The sequence below is a fragment of the Pongo abelii genome, chromosome 1 (assembly GCF_028885655.2).
Source record: "Pongo abelii isolate AG06213 chromosome 1, NHGRI_mPonAbe1-v2.0_pri, whole genome shotgun sequence".
Taxonomy (NCBI): domain Eukaryota; kingdom Metazoa; phylum Chordata; class Mammalia; order Primates; family Hominidae; genus Pongo; species Pongo abelii.
Window position 1 is genome coordinate 126,933,202 of NC_071985.2, and position 5,792 is coordinate 126,938,993.

The 5,792-nt window shown below is 33.7% G+C and overlaps 1 long non-coding RNA gene across 1 annotated transcript; it reads right to left on the minus strand.

The window, feature by feature from the left end:
- Positions 1-223: 223 nt before the first annotated feature.
- Positions 224-4,061, minus strand: LOC129060308 (uncharacterized). Its single transcript, XR_008526906.1, has 3 exons — positions 3,901-4,061; positions 1,755-1,843; positions 224-1,025 (listed from the first exon to the last, which is right to left on the minus strand). It is a non-coding gene; the product is annotated as an uncharacterized LOC129060308 (long non-coding RNA).
- Positions 4,062-5,792: the final 1,731 nt, after the last annotated feature.

Consider the following 5,792-nt stretch of genomic DNA (forward strand, 5'->3'; position numbering starts at 1 on the left):
TGCCTGTATTATTTTACTTAATATGATGAGCTCCAGTACCATCCATACTGTAGCAAATAAGATGATTTCTCTTTTTTTTTAAGGTCAAAGAGTATTCCATTGTGTATATACGCCAGATTTTCTTTATTCATTCATCAACTGATAGGCACATAAACTGATATTTGTTGATTCCATATCTTTCATATTGTGACTAATGCTGCAATAAACATGAGAGTACAGGTATCCCTTTATGGAATGTTTTATTTTTATTTTTTGGATAAATATCTAGTGGTGGCATTGTTGGATCATATGTTACCGCTAATTTTTTTGAGAAATCTCTATATTTTTTCCATAGTAGTTATACTGATTTACATTACCATCAATAAAGTATGAGAGTTCCCTCTTATCTGGATCCTCACCAGCATCTGTTAATTGTGTCTTTTTAATTGCCATACTAACTGAGATGAGATGATATCACATTGTGGTTTTGACTCAGCATTTTTCAGATGATTAGTGATGCTGCACATTTTTTCTTATACCTGTTGGTCATTTGTAGATCTTCTTTTGATAAATGTTTGTTCATGTCCTTTGGCCACTTTTTATTGGATATCTGTGTTTTTTTCTATTGAGTTGTTTGAAATACTTATATATTCTGGATGTTAGTCTCTTGTCAGATGAATAGTTTGCAAATGTGTTCTTCCATTCAACAAGTTGTCTCTTAACTGTATTGATGGTGTTCTTGGCTGTGCAGAAGATTTTTAGTTCAATACAGTCCCATTTGTCTATTTTTTTGTTTTTGTTGCCTGTGCTTCTGAGGTCTGAACTATAAAATCTTTATCTAGACCAATGTCCTGAAGTGCTTTCCGTATGTTTTCCTCTAGAAGTTTTATGGTTTTGAGTCATATGTATATGTCTTTAATCCATGTTGAGTTTCTTTTTGTATATGGTGAGAAATAGAGGTCCAGTTTTAGTCTTCCACATCTGATTATCCATTTTTTCCAGAACCAATTATTGAAAAGGGTGCCCTTTCCCCAATGTATGTTAGCCTGGAGGCAGAAAAATTAGGAAACTACTAGTTAAGAAGGTTGAAGAGGAATCAGTCATCCCTAGAGGAGATAGACTGTTTCATGTTGACCTAATTATAAGTGAACATTCAACTTGTTGCAGAACTATTTTTTATTGTTAAAAACTAAATGACTTAATCATTATTTTAAAGCAATTCTTTCTCACACTTCTGAATGGCTTGAACTTTCAAGTAAAAGTTAATTATTATGAGATTCATAACTATCAATTGTTTTACAAATAGTGATCCTAGTATTCCTCAGCAATAAATCAGCTTACTGACCAGAGCAGGCATATGAAAAAATGACAAACTGAAGTGTTATATTTTGTAAAAAGACCTGAATATCAAGCAGAGGTTAATGTCTTTGAGAAAAGTTGAGAATAATAATTTTTACACAATGTGATTGATCAATTTAGCAACCAGAAATGGGCAATTACTTTGATTGGCAATATCTAAGATAGTCAAGTAATGATAAAAAAATTAAGAAGTGCTTATATAAAAAAGTAATTTCTCACAGTTAGAGTAACTAAGTCTTCAGCAGTTTTAATAACCTTAGAGATAGAATTTACTTTTCTTGGTTAAGATGCCTGTTTTCCCTTTACCCTTTAAAATGGTAGCTGTATGACAACAATAATTTATATTGCTTCATAATAATATCTGCTCCATAGATTTGCTGAATAGATTATGAGAGATGTGTATGGAAAACACTTACTAATGTCCTCAGTGAACGGCAGCTGTTATTACCATACACCTCAGACTTAACACAGGTCACCCTCTGGCCTCATATGTGGTCTGATGATGCTGAAGATAGGGAAGGATAGAACAGTGAGAACATAAGGGACTTTAGAGATGATCATTTGAACCTCTCCATTTTGTCAGAAAATAAACTAAGATTTAAAATAAATACAGTATATTTAGGAAATTGTGTTCTTTTTTTATACATTTACTAAAATATGTTAAAAATCTATAGACAATGTAGATTATTTCTCAAGAAAATTAACAAGGATAGGATGTTCAAAAATCATCTCACGAGAGAAACCGATGTGTTCCACAGCTTATTAAATTTATCATCATTCAACCAGAGTTGGTAGGTCTAGGTAAATTAGGAATTTTTGGCAATATCTAAGAATGTTTTAATGCATATTGCAATTTGGCAAATTGTTAAAAATTATAAGAAAAGAGAGAGAGACATCGTCTCCCTTCTTAATAAAGAAAAATATTAGTTCTGACTTTACCCTATATTGCTTGTGGGTATATGTTTAATTTAGTTGAATTGAACTGGAACAGCCATAGAATATAAAGTAACCAAAAATGTTTCCATAAGGGAAAAAAAAATTCTAGAAGGCAAGGGGAAACTAACTGTACCATACATTTTAATAAACAGTATAATTAAGAATTCTGACAGATGAATATACACTATTATTTATTTATTTATTCATTTTTGAAATCTACATGGTGACTATAATGTTAATTGTATGTCAGTGTGGCTGGATCACGGTGACAAGATATTTCGTTAAATGTTACTCTGGATGTGCCTGTGAAGGTGTTTTGTGGAAGAGATTAATATCTTAATTGGTGAATTTTGAGTATAGCAGATTGCTTTCATAATGTGGGTGGACCTCATCTGAACAGTTGAAATCCTTAATAGAACAAAGACCCCACCCCTCCCTCGGAACAAGAAAGAATTCTGCCAGAAAACTGCCTTTGAACCCCGACTGCAGCTCATCCTGGGTCTCCAGCCTACTGTCCTACTCCACAGTTTTTACTTTCAAACTTTCACAATCATGGGAGCCAATTCCTTAAAAGAAATCTTAATCTTTCTCTCTTTCTATGCACACATACACACACACACTCTCTCTCTCTCACACACACACACACACACACACCGTTGCTCCTGTTTCTTGGGAATATCCTGACTAAAACAGTGCTAATATTTTTTCATTGAATCTTAGCAAATAGGAATGGGTGGCTGTAATGGTAGTAAAAAAATATCATATTAAAGTATTATCTAAACAAAAAATCAAAGTCATGCAAATGAAGGATAATGAGAAATTAAATAAAAATAAATACCCTAGTCCGTGTTTCTTACTGTGTAGTTTGTGGATTACAACTGAAAAGCATCTAAATAGGTTTCATTTGGATTCATAGACATAAAATATAATTTTCCTGTTGTTTTAAAGGTGGTTATTATCCAATGTAACCTCATTTGTGTTACTTAATTACAGTTAAAAAATTTAAACTGTTTTAATTTTTTAAAATAGTAATAAGAGAGCAGTGTTGTAAAATATGCCATATTTGTAGTATGATAGTTATGTGGGAGGATCTATGCCAAAGCTTATTTGTGAAGCAGGAAGGGGAAGCAGTTGAATTTGCCTAACTTACATACCAAGAGTGACTAAACAAGTCTCCTTTTTACTTTTCCCTATATGCCTCACCTATTCAACACTGACCACACCGGGAGTCTAAGATGTTAATGGTAGACAGATTGCAGTTATCCTGGCTTATAGTTTCATTCAATTCTTTCTAATTGGAGCTCCAGGCTTGGGTCTCTCACAAACCACATCCTGTACAACAACTGCTCTGATAGATAAATAAATAGAAAAAAATGAAAACAACAAAGGCAGACTGGGTTTTTAGGAGACAAGCTGAAAGAACACGATATCCACATAGCCTCAAGCTCTTCACTGTGATGAAGGCTGTGAAGAGGTGATAATACTCCTTGTCCTTCCTGGCAGACAGATTTAGACAGGTCCTAAAGGCCAGAAGGTAGATTTAAAATTAAATGGGAAACAGTTACAACCAGTACAAAAGTAGTGCTCACTATAGCTCTCTGCATAGAGTGTTGATAAGACATGCACCTGTAACCTGGTTCTCCGAAAAGTACTGAATTCGGGGGAGAAAATTCAGAGTAAGCAGGTAGGTAAGTCTGATGAACAAGGAGCTCTGAAACTGGAGGAAGGAGCAGCCAGGCAAACCAGCACACAGAGGGCGTTCTCAGGAAATCTAGGTCGGCTCATACGTAGAATTTAGAATCAGAGGGCCGCTGGAAACAGGTTATGATATCATTGTTTCTAGCATAGATGACAGTTACACAGATATAGCCAAGTTTGTGCTCAAATTATTTTAAGGTCGTGAACATTCTTTTTAAATCTCTCTTGCAGAGTTATTTTACTACAAGAAATTTTGTATTTCTGTGAATTTCACAGTATTTGCTGGTCTCTTTCCCAACTGTAGGTGTTAGGGATGTTTAACATTAGCACCTCAGGCTCTAATAAAAAATCTGTGAGAACACTGACTATCAGAACACCAGTTTAAAGTGTATCTGTACCCTGTTTGTACACATGAATTAATTTAGAGAAACGGTTAACTACATGCCCTTCTTCAGTTATTTGCTGGTTACTAAGTAAACGGACAAGGTGGCAAGAATGACATTGTGTTTGCATTTTTGAGTCATTTTTCTAGGAATCAAGGGAAATATGATTTAAGGGAGTCAGTTATTTTCATAGTATTAATGAAAAAGAATTTTTTTTTGCGTGTACTGGTGGGTAGCAATTATAATTACAGTCATTTGTAGTCTTTCATTTGTAAAGTAATTCTAAGCAATTCTTTGAGTACTTATTTCTTTTTTTTTCCACATATACTCTTCCAGGAATTGGAATAAGTCACCACCAGAAAGGTTCAGCTCCTGGTTATGGCCTTATGACACTTAAATAAACAGGCTTTTCCTTCACATATGTAATTAACATAAAGTAATGACGTAATTTCTTCCACAAGCTAAATGTATGTGATAAATCGTCTCTTTTCTTTGCAATCCATTCTTATTAGTGAATAAACTCTTTCTATTTGTCCTTTGTCCGATGTCTCCTCTATTAAGCAAGTCAATATGGCATAGTAGTTCCTAGGACTCTAGAGCAAAAATGTTGGACTTCAAATCTTGGTTCCAGATCTTTCTGTCTAGCTATTTGATCCTGAGTGATTTGTCTCCTTGCTTTAATATTCTCATCAATAAATTGTGAAGAATAACAGTACCTAGTGCATGTATTTTGTGAACATTAAATAAGTAAACACACACACACTTAGAATAAACTCTGGCACATAGTCAGCACTTTATTATACACACAGGATTAGCTATCATTACTACAGTCCTTATAATTTACTCTATTTTATCCACTCCATTATCATCTTAGTCAAACCTTTATCATCTTCCTTTTAAGTTATTCCAACAGCCTCCTACCTAGCATTTTTCTCTATTCTTCATCTACTTCAAGTTCATACACAGTTGCCAGCTTAACCTTGCTAAAATGCTAAGCTGGTTATACCATTATATCATATATCAAAATTTTGAGCTAGTTATATCCACAGATTAAAGTTATTCAATGTTCTCCATCTTCCTTAAAAGGGAGTTACAATTATTTTTACATTTCCATCCCTCTGTGAGTTGGCAGCTTCCTGTCACTTTAGCCTCATCTATTTCTACTTGCCATCTTGAACTTTAAGTTTTAGTTCTATGGAATAATTCGTATCTCATTCAATACTCTATTTTTTTTCTAAGAGAATGCATTTTTACATTACACTTATTCTGCCTTTTATACTGCATTCTTTAACAGTAAAATTCAATTCATCCTTCAAAAATCAATGGTTCATAAAATGTTCTAACCCTCCCTATCCCCATCTATGTTTTATGTATTCTGGACCCCCAACATAAAAGTGTTTTTACTTGTTTAAAGCATTTTTACATTTGGTTGAAGTG